This window comes from Chiloscyllium punctatum, chromosome 40, assembly GCF_047496795.1.
Source record: "Chiloscyllium punctatum isolate Juve2018m chromosome 40, sChiPun1.3, whole genome shotgun sequence".
NCBI classification, from domain to species: Eukaryota; Metazoa; Chordata; class Chondrichthyes; order Orectolobiformes; family Hemiscylliidae; genus Chiloscyllium; species Chiloscyllium punctatum.
In genome coordinates this window covers 45,308,495-45,327,821 of record NC_092778.1, presented here as the reverse complement: position 1 = coordinate 45,327,821, position 19,327 = coordinate 45,308,495, and the positions used below count along the sequence as shown (strand labels likewise).

The following is a 19,327-nucleotide window of genomic DNA, read 5'->3' as shown; positions in this document are numbered from 1 at the left end:
GGTGGGGGGGCTGCAGAAAGATTTAGACAGCTTAGGAGAGTGATCCAGGAAATGGCTGATAAAATTCAAAATGAGCAAATGTGAGATCTTGTAATTTGGAAAATGAACACAGGCTTTGACTATTTTTCAAACGGTGAGAAGGTTCATAAAGCCAAAGTACAAAGGGATCTGGAAGTGTTAGTCCAGGATTCTGTCAAGGTTAACTTGCAGGTTGAGTCAGTGTTTAAGAAGGCGAATGTAATGTTATCATTTATCTCAAGAGGGGTGGAATTTAAAAGCAACAATGTGCTTCTGAGACTTTATAAAGCTCTAGTTAGGCTCCATTTAGAATACTGTGTCCAATCTTGGGCCCCACACCTCAGGAAGGACATACTGGCACTGGAGCGTGTCCAGCGAAGATACATACGTATTATCCCTGGAATGGTAGGCCTACCATACAATGAACGGCTAAGAATCCTGGGATTGTATTCATTTGAGTTTAGAAGGTTGAGGGGAGATCTAATAGAAACTTACAAGATAATGTATGGCTTAGAAAGGGTGGACGCTGGGAAGTTGTTTCTGTTAGGTGGGGAGGCTAGGACCTGTGGGCACAGCCTTAAAATTAGAGGGGGCCAATTTAAAACGGAAACGAGGAGACATTTCTTCAGCCAGAGTATGGTGGGCCTGTGGAAGTCTTTGCCACAGAGCACAGTGGAGACCGGGATGTTAAATGTCTTCAAGGCAGAGATTGATAAATTCTTGATCTCGCAAGTAATTCAGGGTTACGGGGAGAGTGCGGGTAAGTGGAGTTGAAATGCCCACCTGCCATGATTAAATGGCAGAGTGGACTCGATGGGCCGAATTGCCTTACTTCCACTCCTATATCTTATATATAGAACCAGATGTTCTGTTTTCAGGTTATGTCACCAAGGACAGCATGCAGAAGAGAAATGATACAGGACCATTGATACATGCCTGAGATTACCGGAAGAAATTCTGTGGGAATAAATGAGAAGCTATTGCAAATAATTTTGTAACTACAACTGAATAGGTACAAATGGAATCAATTGATTGAAATACCAGTTCCATCCATTAATGATTTTAATCAACTACAACCACACAGCTTACCAGCTCCTTAGACTAGATAACTGTACATTTCAGGACAGTGGTTTGTAGGCTATCTGTAGCAGAGTGCAAAAGTATTAATGTACCAAATAGCAGGTTCCCATATCAACCCCACTCTAGCTTCCATTAGTGAGGTGGTTGGTCCTCAATAATCAAACCTGTTAATTATCACATAAAATTTCCCACATTCACACATCAGCTTTGTATCTGCAAATTTTGCCAAGTATTATTTATAAGCAGTGCATTAAATTTTCATCTACACACTATATACCTCTCCAGTTTGCATAGATCCATTGTATTACAAGTAATATATACATGTATATTACCATAACAGACTGTCTATGGAGCAGGTCCAAACTAATGCTTAACCCTAAAATAAAACAGAATAATGTTTTGTACAAGAAACCTGGAAAGCTAACAAACGTACTTTTAATCACACAAATCAAGTTGCCCAGCCAACAAACAAGAAATTCTAAAAAAAACAGGAAAAGTGAAAATTAAATGGAGGAGCCCTGAGATAAAATGTGACAATTTTAACAATGTTCCGCTCAATAGACTTATATTGTATATCACTTCAAGTCACGTATCTATTTTGCTTGGATTCACAGGAAGGATATTATCAAGCTGGAGAGGGTTCAGAAAAGATTTACCAGGATGATGCCAGGAAAGAAAGATTTGAGTTATAAGGAGGAGCTGAGATTTTTTTGCTGGAGGGGAAAAAGTTGAGGGGCAACCTTACAGAGGCTTTTAAAATCATGAGGGGTATAGATCAGGTTAATGGCAGGTATCTTTTCCCTAAGTGGGGGATTTCAAGACTAGGCAGCATATTTTTAAGGTGAGAGGAGAAAGATTTAAAAAGTAAACATGGGGCAACCTTTTTACACAGAGAGTGGTTCGTATGTGGAACGAACATCAGAAGTGGTGGATGCAGGTGCTATTGTGTCATCATAGTCTCACCAGACTAAACGGGCTGCTCTCTTATTACAGAGAAGCAATTGGTGGTGATTTAACCCGAGTGCCACCAGATCTCAGGCGAGGCAAGAGGTTGAGGAGGAGAGTCCTTCATGGTAACCTCAAACTGGTGATGGGAACTGAACCCATCATACTGGTATCATACTGCTCTGCAAACCAACCATCCAGCCACGTGAGCTAAACCAATCCCTGTGGAGCTGAAAATGTGTTGCTGGAAAAGTACAGGTCAGGCAGCATCCAAGGAACAGGCGAATCTATGTTTCGGGCATAAGCCCTTCTTCAGGAATCTCCTGTTCCTTGGATGCTGCCTGACTGGCTGCGCTTTTCCAGCAACACATTTTCAGCTCTGATCTCCAGCATCTGCAGTCCTCACTTTCTCCTCGAAGATTTCAATCCCTGTGGATGCAAGTACAGCTCCAATATTTAAAAGACATTTGGATAAGTACATGAATAAGAAAGGGATATGGACCAAGCACATGTAGCTAGGATTAATTTGGGATTATGGCCAGCATGGACTAGCTGGACTGAAGGGTCTGTTTCCTTGCTATATGACTCTATATTTCATGTCATAGTACAGCAAAATAAAACAGGCCTCATAGCTTTGCTTATGCTAAATCATGTAGCCTATAAAATTAGCCTGGCACCTTAGAAGATACCACAAACTGTCACCTTGACTACAATGTACGTAAATGTTGAACTGTACATCTCAAACTGAAAGTTTAAGTAATTAAGACTGCAAACAGCCAGAATGGAGATGAAAATTGAGTACATGTGTGAACATCTCAATATGCTATTTGACAAAACTGCTTCCCCCTTTACTCAGGCATATTAAATTCAAATATATTGAATTATATAAATTATTCATAAACCACAACAGTCAACTGTACTATCTCTATATGTCTGTTTTGTAACTTTTACTTAAGACAGCCAGCAGAGACAGCATAACCAATTGTCTATAAGCAATTAGGCAGTGTCTCTGGCCACAAATAGATTGGATCACAACGTGGAGATAACATGTTAGGCAGAATAATTTTCAACTTCACAGACAATTCTATTATCACAAAAACAATTCAATCAGTACCAAGAGAATTGTATCAGTACAAAGCAACAGGCATGCTTCATATCATAACATTTTTGTTCCAGGCATGAACAAAATACCAAGGAGAGAAAAAAAAAGGATTGCAATCTTTCATTGGAATCTTGTCTTTCACTCACCTAATGAACTTCTTGTAACTCATTCACCTAACAGACATCATGTAATTCTAGTTTTTGACGTATCAAAGTTGAATGATGCCAGAGGCAGGATCTATGACAATTTAGATCATCTCAACTGAATGTGCATGACTTGTCCCTTAAAGAGGACAATTAGTAAAATCTAAAAGCACAGCTTTCTCCACTCCTAATCTACGAGGTTCCAAGAATTACTAAAGATGAATGAAAGCTACAAATAATTTAATAGGCAGCTTACCAAGACAGTACTGTGCACACAGTAAAACACCAAGGTTAACAGGTGTTAAGCATTCAACTGAGTTAGGATAAATCTACTACTATTCTTAGTTAACAGTTCAAATTCCCATACTAAGATAACAGTATACCAATTTGGAGATAATGAATATGCAACATTAGTTCAAAAGATTATAATTGAAGGGCAACAAGGAATACAGTCAACAAATTGTCATAGACACCCCCAAGAAGTTGCAATTCGCAGAAGGCAGCTTTTCCCCTCCTTATACAGGTTTAAATAGTAAAAAAAATTGAGACTTTATATCAATGTAAGGGGTGGTAAAGTGGTATCATCACTGGGTGGGTAATTCTGAGACCCAGGATAATGCTCTGACGAAATGGCCAGCAGATTGTGAATTCAGTTCATAATTATGAAATTAAAGACTAGATTAATGGTGATAAACTGGGATTTACAGTTTTTTTCTGTAATATTTATTCTATGTTTGGGTTTCTGAGTTCTGAGCTCATAACCAGTCGGTATTCTGTGTGTCTGGGTTAATTATTAATTATTTTTGTAGCCATGGTGATGTTTGTTAAAATCATTTTTAGGCCTGGCTTTGCAAACTACTAATGGACTTTTGCTTAGTTTAGATTGTTCTGTGATCCTACAAGATAAATAATGGGCCTCAATATTTGAGACTTCTGAAACTTTGTCTTTTTTCTAAGCTTAAATGAAACACACATAGCTAAAAGAGGAAGACTTTTGTTTTCAAGTTTTACATAGAATTTGGAGCAGTCCTGGGAACTCCTGGGAAGTCCTTGGAATAGGATGCCTATACACACCTGTGCTCCTAATAAGGGGAGACTACTCCCAGGCTAGTCAAGCAGCAGCCTGTCAGTCATTCTCACGCAAGCATACCATGTTGATAATGACCAAGGTAACACCATCACCAAAGGAGAATCCTCTACATTAACTCCAGACCTCATGAAGTCTCACAGCATCAGGCCAAACTTAGGCAAGGAAATCACCTGCTCAATACCACCTACCCTGCCTCTCTCAGTTAATGATGCAGTTCTCTTCCATGTTGAACACCACGTGGAAGAATCACGGAGGGTAGCAAGGACACAAATGCATTCATTGTTCACCACCAAGAGCAGCTCAGTCGCACCATTACGGATTAAGATGGCACATTCTAAAGGATACACCACTAGACTAGGCCTACAGCAGGTGGTGAGGGAACCAAAAGAGCAAAAAAACTTACCTGACTTATAATTTAAAGCAAAACAACTCATGTGACTAGCAATCATCTAACACCATCAAAATCCCTCCACCGCCAGCACACAAGTGATAGCAATATGTCCCATCTACAAAATGCACTCCAACAACTCATTCAAGCTCCTTAGACAGCACCAACCAAATTGTAATCTCTACCCTGTCTCTAAGGACAAGGATAACTCACCTCCTGACTCCCCAAAGCATTCCCACCATCTACAATGCACAAGAAAGAAGTGTGATGGAATACCTCCTACTTACCTGGTTGGGTGCAGCTACAATACTAAAAATGGCTGACACCATCCAGGACAAAGCAGACCACTTTATTGGCACCACATCTACTCCCTTCACCACCATCTTTCAGGAGCAGCTGTGTATACTGTCCACAAGATGTACTGTAAACATTCACCCAAGCTCCTTAGACGGAACCTTTCAAACTCACAACCATTTCCACCTAGAAGGACAAGGGCAGCAGACACATGAGAACACCAACTGCAATTTCCCCTCCCAAACCACTCACCATCCTGATTTGTAAATGTATTACCATTCCTTCACTGTCACTCGGTCAAATCCTGGACTTCCCACCCTAAGGACATTGTGGGTCTGACTACAGCACGTGGACTGCAGTGGTTCAAGGTAGCTCACAACCACCTTCTCAAAGGCAATTAGAGTCGGGCAATAAATACTGGCCAGCCATCAATGCCGGTGTCCCACAAGTAAACTAAAAAAGAAGATAGAAGTTGTCAAGTTAATCTTGTCAACCTTTCTGTTTTAATACTATCATCGTAATGTTCAGTTTAAGTGAAATCCAAGCAAACCTGCCATATTTTGATTGATTTCAGTTTGGTTTGAAACATAGAAAAGAGGAGAAGTAGACCATTCACCCTTCGAGCTCGCTCCATTTAAAATGATCGTGGTGATCATCCCACTCAGTACCCTATTCCCAGTTTCTCCAAAGACTGTTTGATCTCTTTAGCCCGAAGAAGAAACGTATTTAACACCTTGAAAACATTCAATGTTTTGACCTCAACTGCTTTGTGTGGCAGAAAATTCCACATGCTCACCATTGTCTGTGTGAAGACATTTCTTCTCATCTCAGTCTTAAATAGCCTATCCCTATGCTTAAACTATAATCCTGGTTTTGGACTCCCTGGTCATCAGGAAATCCTTCGTGCACCTACCCTGTCTAGCCCTGTTGAATTTTATGGGTTTCTACGAGATTCCTCCCTCATTCTTCTGAACTCTAATGAAGGTAATCTTAACCAATCCAGTCGCTCTTCATAGGTTAGTCCTGCCATTCCAGGAATGTGTTTGCTAAACCTTTATTGCACTCCCCCCACAGCCAGAACATCCTTCCTCAGTTTAAAAAAAAGACAAAGTGCCAGGTGTGGTCTCAATAACACCCTGTACCACTGCAGCAGGACAATGTGACCAATGCTTGAACACTACAATAGCTTTGGGGATTTGTTAACATTATTATTATTAAATATGAAGTAATATAAATTGATACATTTTTGTCTGACTTGCAAGTTAGGAGTAATTACACTTCATGTGGTGTTGTACTGTTTACTGAGAGATAGGGGGTAGGCTTATGAAATCCTTAATTTAACTTTGGCTTGGCTACATGAAACAGTTCAAAGATTAGCCAAATTTAAACATTTCATAAATGATAGAGTTAAATTTATTATTCATTTGCACCCTGCTAATGATCTCCTACAACCTCTTAAATTTATTAGACTATTGAATGGACTCTCTAGCCTCAAATAATGCTGATCTTGCCAATGTTGATCTCTCTTGTACGTCCTGTGCAATGTTGCTGTATGCCTCCATCTAAATCTTTTGTTCAGTACATCCTTGTTTACTATGATCTGACTGTACTGCTCGTAAACAAAGCTTTTCATTGTACTTCAGTTGGAGATAAATCAATATGTATACGTATTTGACTGTTAAAAACTGTTAACGCAATTTAATTCATTAATAGTGGATAGCCCAGTGCATCTTGAAATAACACTACTTACATATTTTATGGGATTTAATGTGTAAATTCAGAGTTGTGTCTGCTGATATGATGTAGCTGCATTGAAGTGAAGAACTACAAACTAAAAGAAAAAGTTTAAACAGTTTGATAAACCTGAACTCATGTAAAACTGTGCTGCTCAACATCCTAACCTGCCCAATAATTTTACTTTTATTTGTTCACTGGATGTGGACGTCACTGAATGGGTAAGTATTTATCGACCATATCTAGTTGCTACCTTCTTCAACTGCTGCAGTCCATTAGGTAGACCCACAATTACATTAGGGAGGGAGTTCCAGGATGAAATGACTGACCTCCAACAACCATAACGATCTTCCTCTTTGTTAGACATGACTTCAACCACCAGAGCATTTCCCCCCAACTCCCATTGACCCAGCAACAGTGAAAGAACGCTGACATATTTCCAGGTCAGGATGCTGAGTGACTTGGAGGGGAAATTGCAAGTTGTAGTGCTTTCATGTATCTACCGCCCTTGTTCTTATAAACTGTATTGATCATAGGTTTGGAGGTTCTATCTAAGGAGCCTTGGTAAATTTATGTGGTGCATTTTGTAGATAGTACATACTGCTGGTACTGAGCATTGGTGGTGGAAGGTGTAAATGCTTTTGGATGCGATGCCGATGACCTGGATGGTGTCATACTCCTGTTTTGTACAATATAGATAGGGAGTCAGGAGATGATCTATGTGCTGCAGGATTCCTACCCTCTGACCTGCTCTTGTAGTCACAGTACTTCTATGGCTAGTCCATTTCAGTTTCTGGTCAATGGTTTCTGGTAATCTCCAGGATGTTGATAATGGGCGATTCAGTGATAATAATGTCAGTGCATGTGACGAGGAGATAGATTCTCTCTTGTTGGAGATGGTCACTGCCCGGTTCACGTGTGGTGTAAATGTTACTTGTCCTGTCAACCAAAACCTGGATATTGTTCAGGTTTTGTGGTATTTTGACACAGACCACTTCAGCATCTAAAAGAACTGCAGGAGGTGCTAAACATTCTACTTTTATCAAAAACATTCAACACTCACAATTCTGATCATATGATGGAGGGAAGGTCATTGATGAAACACCAGATGATGGTTGAGCTTAGGACATTATCCCAAGGAACACCTGTAGAGGTGCCTGGAGATGAAATAACTGACCTCCAATAATTATAATCACCTTCGTTTGTGTTAGGTATGATTCCAACCAGCAGAGAGTCTTCCCCCAATTCCCATTAAAACCAGTTTTGCTAGGGATCCTTGATGTCACACTCAGTCTAATGTGGCCTTAAATGTAAAGATCAGTCACTCTCATTTCATTGCTGGAATTCAGCTCTTTTGTCCATGTTTGAATTAAGACTGTAATGAGGTCAAGAGCTTAAGTGAGCCTGTTGGAACCCAAACCGAGAGTCAGTAAACTGCTAAGCAAGTACTCTTGATGGCCCTATTGATGATACCTTCCTGCACTCTTATGATGATCAAGAGTTGACCGATAGGGAGGTAATTGGCCAGGTTAGATTTGGTCCTGCTTTACGTGTATAAGGCATATCTGGGAATTTTCCATATTGTCAGGGAGATGACAGTATTGCAGCTATACTCGGCTTGGAGCGTGACAGGATTTAGAGCATATGTTTATTGCCAGAATATCAGGGCCCATGGCAATGGCCTAGTGATATTATTGCTGGACTGTTAATTCAGAGGTCCAGGTAAGGGATGGGGACCCTGGTTTGAATCCCGCTGTGGTAGATGACGGAATCTAATGAGTAAAAATCTGGAATTATGAGTCTAATGAGGACTATGAATTCATTGTTGATTATCAGAAAAACCCATCTGGTTCACTAATGTCATTTAGTGAAGGAAACCGCCAAATCATACCAGGTCTGGATTACATGTGACTCCAGACCCACAGTAATATGGTTGAATCTTTACTGCCCCCTGGAATGGGCAATAAATGCTGGCCGAGCCAGTACCTGATAGGATGAGCCACCCTCCTCCCATGAATGGACAAATACATTAGAAAGAAGACTCCAGCTATTTCTTGACATTGGGATTGAATTAAATTGGCTTAGCACTGGTGTCTGTGATGACAATATCCACTGGAGTTAGATCGTCCACTCTGGATTTCTGGCTGAACACTGTTGGAAATGCTTTCACTCTGATGAGCTGGGCTCCCCCATATGTGGAGACTCTTCCTCCAGTAAGTGTTTTTTAAATTATCCTGTTCAGGGACATTGTTATACAGCTGGTGGAAGTAGGCTTTGAATCAGGGTCTCCTGGCTCAGAGGTAGGAACACTACCACATACAATTGTCCATGACCATTCATGACTGGAAGTGGCAGGACTGTAGTATGTAGCTCCAATCTTTGTTTGTTGAATTGCTTTGCCTGGCCTGTCACTTGGCACCCTCAGTGCTTCCTCCAAGTAGCCCCCAAGATGTTGGTAACAATGATTTTGCACGGCTGACAGGGCTGAGTGTGACACTGCCATTTCTGGTGCCTTTGCCGATGCCGGGTGGTCAGTCTGGTTTCATTCCTTTTTTGAAACTTTTTAAGCAATTGATACAACTGAATAGCTCAGCCTTTTCAGAGGACAGATCATGTAAGGAGGTAAGGATGGCAACTTTCCTTTCCCAAAGGTCATAGTAAACCAGATGAATTTTCACAACATTTGATAATGTTTATCATTAGACTTTTAATTCCAGAGTTTTATGTAATTCTAATTTCAGTATCTGCTGTGGTGGGATTCAAACACAGATCCCCAGAAAAAAAGACTAAGTGTCTAATCCAGCAGCAATACCATTACCCCACTATCTCCCCTATGTACCTCACTATGTACATCACCATGCTCAGCACTAATGACGCTGGTGCCCAAATTCCAAGCAAACATCAATAATGAAGCAGTCGCTTCACAGCGATGTTAATGGAGCTTATAATATCCTACCAATGCAGACATGGAGCAGTTTCTAAGCACCATCTCATCAAATCACAAGAATGAGGCCTCGAAAGTTCCAGCAGGAAAAATCACCATGTTGGACACTACGCACCCACTTAGTAGCAATTTCTTTATTCCAATAGCAGCAGATAGAGCAATAATGCTCAGAGAATAAACACCTAGGGTCCCTCTCTAAGCAAGGAATTACAGTTCTTGGTTTTAACACTCTTAGGATAAGGATGCTACAGGAGTTAGGGAAGACTGAAATATTCCTCATGATCAATGAGCACAAGACCACTTCACCTACCCCAGCTAGAAACTGCATATGTGAACATAAGATACAGTTGTAATGTGTATATTTGTCACAGATAAACAATACTTTATACAGTCTATTTCACTAGTAAATTAATGTTTTCATAGAGTCATAGAGGTATACACCATGAAAACAGGGTCTCCAGCCCAAATCATTCCTGATGAAGGGCTCTGGCCAAAACATTGATTCTCCTGCTCCTCAGATGCTGCCTGACCTGCTGTGCTTTTCCAGCAATACACTCTCAACTCTGATCTCCAGCATCTGCAGGTCTCGTTGTCTCCTTCAGCCCAAATCATCCATGCCGACCAAGTTTCCTAAACTGAACTAGTCCTACTTGCCTGTTTTTGTCCCATATCCCTCTAAATTCTTTCCTATCCACGTACCTGCCCAAATGTTTTTTAAATAGTATAATTTTGTGTGTGTAGGACATGTTTATTTCAGTTTAGCCTTCAAAACTAAAGTCATGCATTTTTTCCTAATCTATTTGAAATACCAAGCTTTGTAACCTTTTAAAAATAACTCAAGTTGAAACGTTTAAACCAGCACATTGTGCTACACACCTTTACATGATAGATCATGCAAGGGAGCTGATGTAACAAATTAACATTTCCAAATCCAACATTGTCCCCAACAGGCTATATACAATATTATTGTTCTGCTCCACTCAGCTATAGAACAGTACTGACAGAAGATAACATTTCTTCCTTCAGTTTCTGTAAAAGTGCTGAACATTTTATTTTCTACCAAGAACGATTTTACACCTGTTATCTTTTTATACCAGTACACTTAGATCAAGGATAATGTACCAAATTTTTATTCAGTCTTCACACATTTTTTAATGTCCTCAAATTTATTGTATTGCACATTGCAAAGAAATAGCATATTCTCCACCTCATTTACTTCCCTAACAGCTTAGCAGTTTCTTCAGCCAGTTTAGATTTTTAACCTCACAAACGCAATGGAAAACAAGCTGAGCCAGCGCCAATTTCTCTGCGGTTGCTAAGCAAGCAGTCACATTCCTCTTAGAAAGCATTTCCTCCTAACACTACTATTCAGCTAAAAAGTCTCCAGTCTTATCAGCTGACAGTCATAATAAGGGAGAATCTATAATTTGGATAAAAATCTAAGCAAAAACTCAGTATGAAAACAATCTCAGCTTCATTTGACCAAAAATAGTGCTGTTAGGCTTCTATTTATTTTGTTTTAGAATTAGGTCAGAAGAAAAGCTGAAAAGTCAATGTGACTCCTGTATTAAACAAATTCAGTTTGCAACAATTTCAAAGTTGCTAATGGTTAATGACTCAGAGCACAAAACGGATAATCTACTAGTGAAGCCATAGGAGAATAAACATGGTTCGATAATACTGCCAGTGACTGAATCCTAAAATACATAGTTGCAAGATTGGGTTTGTAGTAGGTAGGGAAGGAAAAGCCATACTTGACCTGATCCTCATATCTACTGGTCACAAACACATCTGTCCATAATAGCATTGGTAAGAGTGAAAGCCACAGTCCTGGAGGAATACAAAATTCTTTCTTCATATTGAGGATAACCTCCACCGTGTTGTGTCAGGTAGATTTAGAATGGATCTTGCAACACAAAGTTTGATGTCGTGAAATGCTGTGGTCATCAACAACAACCATATTGTAGTCGATTGCAATCTATAACATTATGGCTTGGCATATCCCCATTCTACCAGTACCATCGTACAGTGATTATACTTGATTCAATTACATGCAGAAGTGCATGCCAGGAATAGTACCAGCCAGACCTAAAAGAGGTGCCAACTTTACAAAAATGCAATACAGGACCATGTGCATGCCAAACAGCATATGATAGAAATGGCTTAGCAATGCCACAACCAACAGTTTAAATCAAAGCTTTGCTGTCTTGACACATCCCGTCACAAATGACAATGGACAATCAAACAACAAATTGAAGGAGGCGGCTCCATAAACATTTCCATCCTCAATGAAGATGGAATCCAGCACATCAGTGCAAAAGATTTGGTTGTAACATTTGAAAATACTTTCACTCAGAAGTGTTGATGATCCATCTCAGTCTCCTCCTGAGGTCCCCATGAGTCAAGATGCCAGGCTTCATCCAATTCAATTTAGTCCATGTGATAACAAGAAAAGATTTAAAGCATGGAATACTAAAATGGCTGTAGGCCTTAAAATTCTAGTAGCACCGAGAACATGTGCTTCACAGATAGCCATGATCTTTGCCAAATTATTCCAGTACAGTTACATTAGTCCAACAATTTGGAAAAATGACCCAAAGCTACACCCTGTTCACAAAAAGCATAAGAAATCCAATCTGGCCAAATATTGTTCCAATCTGCTCTTGATCATCAGCAAAGAAATGGAAGATGCTGTCAGCAGTACTTTCAGAAGGCAATTACACAGTGCTAACCAGCTCAATGATCTCGGTTCAGGTTCTTCCAGATTCACATTGCTCATGACTTTATTACAGCCTTGGTCCAAATATGGCCAAAAGGGCTGAACTAAAGAGACACTGCAAGAGCGACTGTCCTTGACATCAAGAAACCTAAGCAAAATCAAAGTCAGTGAGAATCAGATTGAAAATACTTTGTGGTGGAGTCATACCCAGCACAAAGGAAGACTGTTGTAGTTGTTGGAAGTCAATCATCTCAGACTCAGGACATTACATTCTGAAGCAGTCCTTGATCATATGCAGCAAGATTGATCAAGATTCGTACTTGCACTGATACATGGCAGTTATATTTGTATCACACAAATGCCAGGTAAAGACAAATTTCATGAGAAAATTTAACCATCTTCCTATGACATTCTATTGTACTAACATTGCTGAATTCGCCTAACATCAATATTGGAGTGAGGGGTTTGTCATTGACCAGAACAGATGGTTATAACAGCAGGTCAGAGACTGGAAATCCTGTGTCATAAATCACCTCCTGACTCTCCAAAACAGGTGCACCAGTTACAAGGTACAAGTCAGGAGTTTGATGAAATGCTCTCCAATTGCCTGAATGACTGTAGTTCCAACAATACTCAAGTAGCTCAACACCATCCAAGATAAAGAAGCTTGTTTTATTGGGATCCCATCTTACACTTTAAGCATTAATTCTTTCTGCCACAAATGCACACACAGTATGTACTATATACAAGATATGCAACAGCAATGCATCACTTCGGATGGTTTCTAAATTCGTGACCTTTACTACCTCAAAGGACAAGGGCAGTAGATGCATGTGAACACCATCATTTGCAACTTCCTTTGCAAGTCACACACCACCCTGACTTGGAACTATATTGCTGTTCTGTCACTGTTGCTGGGTCAGGATCTTAGAATTAACAGTACTTTAGAATGGAGATAAGGAAAAATGTTTTCAGCCAAAGAGTGGTGAATCTATGGAATTCATTGAAGCCAGGTCATTGAGTATATTTAAGACTGAGATAGATAGGTTCTTCAGTATCAAGGGGATCAAGGGTTATGGAGAGAAAGCGGGAGAATGGGGTTGAGAAACTTATCAGCCATGACTGAATGGTGGAGCAGACTCAATGGGCTGAATGGCCTAATTTCTGCTCCTATATCTTATAGTCTACTTTGTGTGTAGCTTCATCTCAAGGACTGCAGAAGTTCAAGGCAGCAGCTCGCCACCGGCATCTCATCGGCAAATAAAGATGGACACCAAATGTTGGCCTAGCCAGCGATGCACACTTCTTATAAAAAAATGAACAGCCAACTCAGTAGACTGGGAATCTGGTTTCATCTTAATTTCTCACCACGCAATTTAGTCAAGAACCCAAAATATAATCAAAGTACATAAGAAGCTACTGCTGCCCAAAATGCAATATCGTTCAACTCAAAACAGGGGATCACAAAATACTATGATAGATCCTGAAGGAACTGACAGGTTATCACTGATAGAGGTCATGAATGCTGTAACAGACACTTTTTGGCAGGTTAATTGCACACCAGCGATTTCAGTCAAATGTTTTACTGTTGCATATTAATTGCAGCATAATCTATGCATGCTTAGAATGGGGTTCGTTTCCTTCTGTATTTCAACACAAAATTAATCTTTATGTCTTGGTGAAGGATGGTATCAGAAATGTTAATATTATATTTGTGGATGCACCCTCAGCAATTTCACCATGATTCCAAATGTCAACCACAGCAAAGCTGTAGCAAATTTATTCACTAGGCTGGGGTTCAAACCTCACTCCAGGATTTAATCGTTTATCTACTGGCTGGCGCTCCAATGCAGTGATAAAGAGGTTGCAGCACAGATACATTAAACAGATTCACATATGTTATTCCAGTTGTTCACACGGTGATTAAAGATCTCATAACACTGTTCAAAAAGTCCTGAACCCACTATAAAAAGAGGTTAACAAGCTCACGCATTGCAGTTTGCTGCATTGCGCATTGTAGTAAAATACTGCTACATTTGCATCAAAACATTCAGCACTCTGAAACTCAGTCTATCTTTAGTATTTAAAGCAGTGCTTCTCAATAGTTTCTTTTAACCAAATCAACTCCAGTTTAATGCCTCAGACATTGCATAATGCTAGAATGAAAATTTGAAAGATATGCAAGTTTCTGGGGAGGTAAGGCCTTAGTAATTTACCGAGCTGAGAGAAACAGGCCTTGAGCATGGACAGAGTTACTGAAATGTCAACCTTTCCACAAAGGAAAGCAATCTTTTTATAGTTTTTTTTCAGCTATAACTGGGGCCTCAGAGAACAATCCATTATGTCATGCCCATCAACAAAGTAAAAGTGAGAATTTACAGGGTGATAGCTGCTTAGAAGTCTGTGATCCCATAATCTCATGTCGTAGCACTGTTGGTGTTTGGATGACCTTACTTAAAAAGGAAGATGACAAAGCAAAATATAGTAATTTTGAAGATTTGACTGAAGGTGCTAACCCTTTCTGAAATAAAGTTTACTTAATAAATAAAATGTTCCACCAGTCTCAAAAGTTAGCAGCAATTTTAAATTTATCAGGGCTCTAGAGGGTTACAACATAGCCAGGAAGGAACTGAAGAATGGATTTACGAGAGCTAGAAGGGGGCATGGAAAAGCCTTGGCAGGTAGGATTAAGGAAAATTCCATGGCCTTCATACACTTATGTGAGGAACAAAAGGATGATCAGAGTGAGGTTAGGACCAATCATGGATAGTGAAGGCTGGAGGGGGAAAGAGGTAAGGGAGGTCCTTAATGAATACCTTGCTTCAGTATTCACTAGGGAAAGGGACCTTGTTGTTTGTGAGGACAGCGTGAAACAGGCTGATATGCTCAAATATGTTAGGAGGAGGAGGAGCTGGAAATTTTGAAAAACATGTAGATGGATAAGTCCCCTGGAGTAGAAGGAATATAGCCAAGGTTACTACAGGAAGCGAGGGAAGAGATTGCTGCACCTTTGGTGATGATCTTTGCGTCCTCACTGTCCACTGGAGTAGTACCAGATGATTGGAAGGTAGCAAATGTTAACCCTGGGAAGTACAACCAGTCAGTCTGTCTTCGGTGCTGGGCAAGTTATTGGAGAGGATTCTCAGAGACAGGATTTATGATTATTTGGAAAACTATGGTTTGATTAGAGTTTGTCAGTATGGCTTTGTGAGGCGAAAGTGAGTACTGCAGATGAAGGGGTGAAGGGGTAAGTGTAGGGGAATGGGTCTGGGTGGGTTACGCTTCGGCGGGTCGGTGTGGACTCATTGGACCGAAGGGCCTGTTTCCACACTGTATGTAATCTAATCTAATCTAATCTAATCAGATGCTGGAGATTAGAGCCAAGAGTGTGGTGCTGGAAAAGCACAGCAGGTCAGGCAGCATCCAAGGAGCACGAAAATCTACATTTCGGGCAAAAGCCCTTCATCAGAAATTAGGCTGGGAGCTTTGGGGAGGTGGAGAAAATAATGGGAGGGGGTGGAGGGTGGGGGGGGAAGAGGAAGGAAGCTGAGAGTGCCAGGCCTTTTGGGGGGGGGGGAGGGGGCGTGGATCTGGTGAGGTAGTAGCGAAGGGAATGGTCTTTATGAAAAGCAGATGGGGTGGGGAGGGAAATATATCTCTGTTTGTAGGTGGTGGAGGATGATGGGAGGTATTCACAAATTCACATACACGGTGTCATCCGCCGCCATTTCTGCCACCTACAAACGGACCCCACCAAGAGATATATTTCCCTCCCCACCCCTATCTGCTTTCCGTAACGACCATTCCCTACATGACTATCTTGTCAGGTCCAATCTCCAACATCCCCCCCCTCCCCCCACCGATCACCTTCTCCTGCCACCGCAGGAATTGCAAAACCTGCACCCACACCTCCCCCCTCACCTTCGTCCAATGCCCAAAGACTTCCACATCCATCAAAGTATCACCTGCACTTCCATATGTCATTTACTGTATCCATTGTCCCGATGCTGTCTCCTATACATCTCCTATACAGCCCACTCACAGAGCACTTCAGAGAACATCTCTGGGACACCCGCACCAGTCATCCCCACCGCCCCATGGCGGAACACTTCCACTCCCCCTCCCACCTTGCCGAGAACATGCAGGTCCTGGGCCTCCTCTATTACCACTCCCTTACCACCCAACAGCTGGAGGAAGAACGCCTCATGTACCACCTTGGTTTGCTCCACTCCATGGCATCAATGTGGACTTAACCAGTCTCCTCATTTCCCCTCCCCCCACTTTAATCCAGTTCCAACCTTCCAGCTCAGCAGTCCTCATGACCTGTCCCATATGTCCATCTTCCTTCCCACCTATCCACTCTACCCTCCCCTCCAGCTTATCACCTTTACCCCCACCTCCATCCACCTATGCACTCTCAGCTACCTTCCGCCCAACCCCACTCCCCTCCCAGCCTCATTCCTGTTGAAGGGCTTTTGCCCGAAACATCAATTTTCTTATACCTGGAATGCTGCTTGACCTGCTGTGCTTTTCTAGCACCACACTCACAATCCCAATTCTGTATCCAGATAGCCAAATTTCCCAGGATGCCATGCTTCTTTACTTTCTGAATGAGCCTACCCTAGAGGAACCTTATCAAGTGCTTTGCTAAAATCCATATACACCACATCCACTGCTCTACCTTCACCAATGTGCTTTGTCACATCCTCAAAGAATTCGGTAAGGCTTGTGAGGCATGACCTGCCCCTCACAAAGCCGAGAGTGTGGTGCTGGAAAAGAACAGCATTCAAGCAGCATCCGAGAAGCAGGAAAATCAAATGTTTTGGGCAAAAGCCCTCCACTCCTGATGAAGGGCTTTTGCCCGAAACGGCGATTTTCTTGCTGCTCTGATGCTGCTTGACCTGCTGTGCTTTTCCAGCATCACACTCTTGACTCTGATCTACAGCATCTGCAGTCCTCACTTTCACCTGGATGCAGAATTGGCTGGGCCATACAGGACAGAGGGTAGATGGAAAATAGTCAGCCTAGAGCTCGGTGACCAGTAGTGTTCTGCAGGGATCTGTTCTGGGACCTCTGCCCTTTGTGGTTTTCATAAATGACTTGGATGAGGAAGTGGAAGTGGAAGGGTAGGTTAGTAAGTTTGCGGATGACATGAAGGTTGGTGGCGTTGTGGAGGGCTGTTGTAGGTTACAATGGAACATTGACAAGATGCAGAGCTGGGCTGAGAAAGGGCAGATGTAATTCAACCTGGAAAGGTGTGAAGTGATTCATTTTGGAAGGTCAAATCTGAATGCAGCTTATAGGGTTAAAAGCAGGATTCTTGGCAGTGTGGAGAACAGGGGGATCTCGGGGTCCATGTCCATAGATCCCTCAAAGTTGCCACCCAAGTTGATAGCACTGTTAAGAAGGCATATGGTGTGTTGGTTTTCATTAGCAGGGGAATTGAATTTAAGAGTCGTGAGGTTATGCTGCAGATTTATAAACCACATTTGGAATATTGCATTCAGTTCTGGTTGCCTCTTTGTTGGAAGGATGTGGAAGCTTTAGAAAGGGTGCAGAGGAGATGTACCAGGGTGCTCAGGTCTGGAGGGCATGCGTTATGAAGAAAAGTTGAGGGAGCTAAGGCTTTTCTCATTGCAGCGAAGAACGATGAGAGGTGACTTGATAGAGGTGTACAAGATGTTGAGAGGCATAGAATAGAGTGGATAGCCAGAGACTTTTTTCTAGGCTATCACGAAGCAACATAATTTTAAGGTGAATGGAGGAATGTTTAGAGGAGGTGTCAGAGGTAGATTCTTTATACAGAAAGTAGTGGGTGCACAGAATGCATCGCCAGCAGTGGTATTAGGGTCAGATACATTAGGGACATTGAAGCAACTCTTGGATAGGACATGGATGATAGTATAATGAAGAGTATGTTGGTTAGTTTGATCTTCGAGTAGGATAAAAAGTCAGCACAACATCGAGGGCTGAATGGCCTGTACTGTGCTGTCCTGGTCTATGTGCATCAGTGGATTTGGTTGTCATGGAGGAGTTACAGCCCACGAAAGGATGCCACAAATGCCCTGAGACAGAAGAACTGGTATGCTTACCTTTATTAGTCAGTGCTTGAGTATAGGAGCTGGGATGTCATGTTGCAGCTGTACAGGACAATGGTTCAGCCACTTGAAATACTGAATTCAATTTTGGTCTCCATGCTATCGGAAAGATGTTGTGAAACTTGAAAGGGTGCAGAAAAGATTTACAAGGATTTTGCCAAAGTTGGAGGGTTTGAGCTATAGGGAGAGGCTGAATAAACTGGGGCTATTTTCCTTGGAGCACTGGAGGCTGAGGGGGTGACCTTATACAGGTTTATAAAATCATGAGAGGCATGGATAGGGTGAATAGCCATGGTCTTTTTCACATGGTCGGAATGCCCAAAATTAGACAGCATAGGATTCAGGTGAGCGGGAAAGGATTTAAAGGGGACCGAAGGGGCAACTTCTTCATACAGAAGATGGCACGTGTATGGAATGAGCTGCCAGTGGAAGTGGAGGACGCTGGTACAATTACATTTAAAACGCATCTGGATGGGTACATAAATAGGAACGGTTTAGAGGGATATGGGCCAAATGCGTGCAAATGGGACTAGATTGATTTGGGATATCCGGTCAGCATGGATGAGTTGGACTGAAGGGTCTGTTACTGTGCTTTATAACTCAATGCTCTATTTCAATAGGTTTTGCTCGTGAGCAGCAAAGCCATACAAATTAGGCAGGGCTCAGGTTCAATTCTCAGTCTTTGCTCAGCTACAGAGAGCAGGACAGAAAAATGCCCTTTAGCCCACTGTGTTTGCACTAGTTGTCAAGTATCTATTCTAATCCCATTTTC

General features: G+C 41.6%; 1 protein-coding gene across 1 annotated transcript in view; it reads right to left on the bottom strand.

The window, feature by feature from the left end:
• The window catches only part of LOC140464550 (uncharacterized protein C16orf52 homolog B), a 98,120-nt gene that overhangs the window by 41,819 nt on the left and 36,974 nt on the right, over positions 1–19,327 (bottom strand). The gene's annotated exons all lie outside the window — the stretch shown is intronic.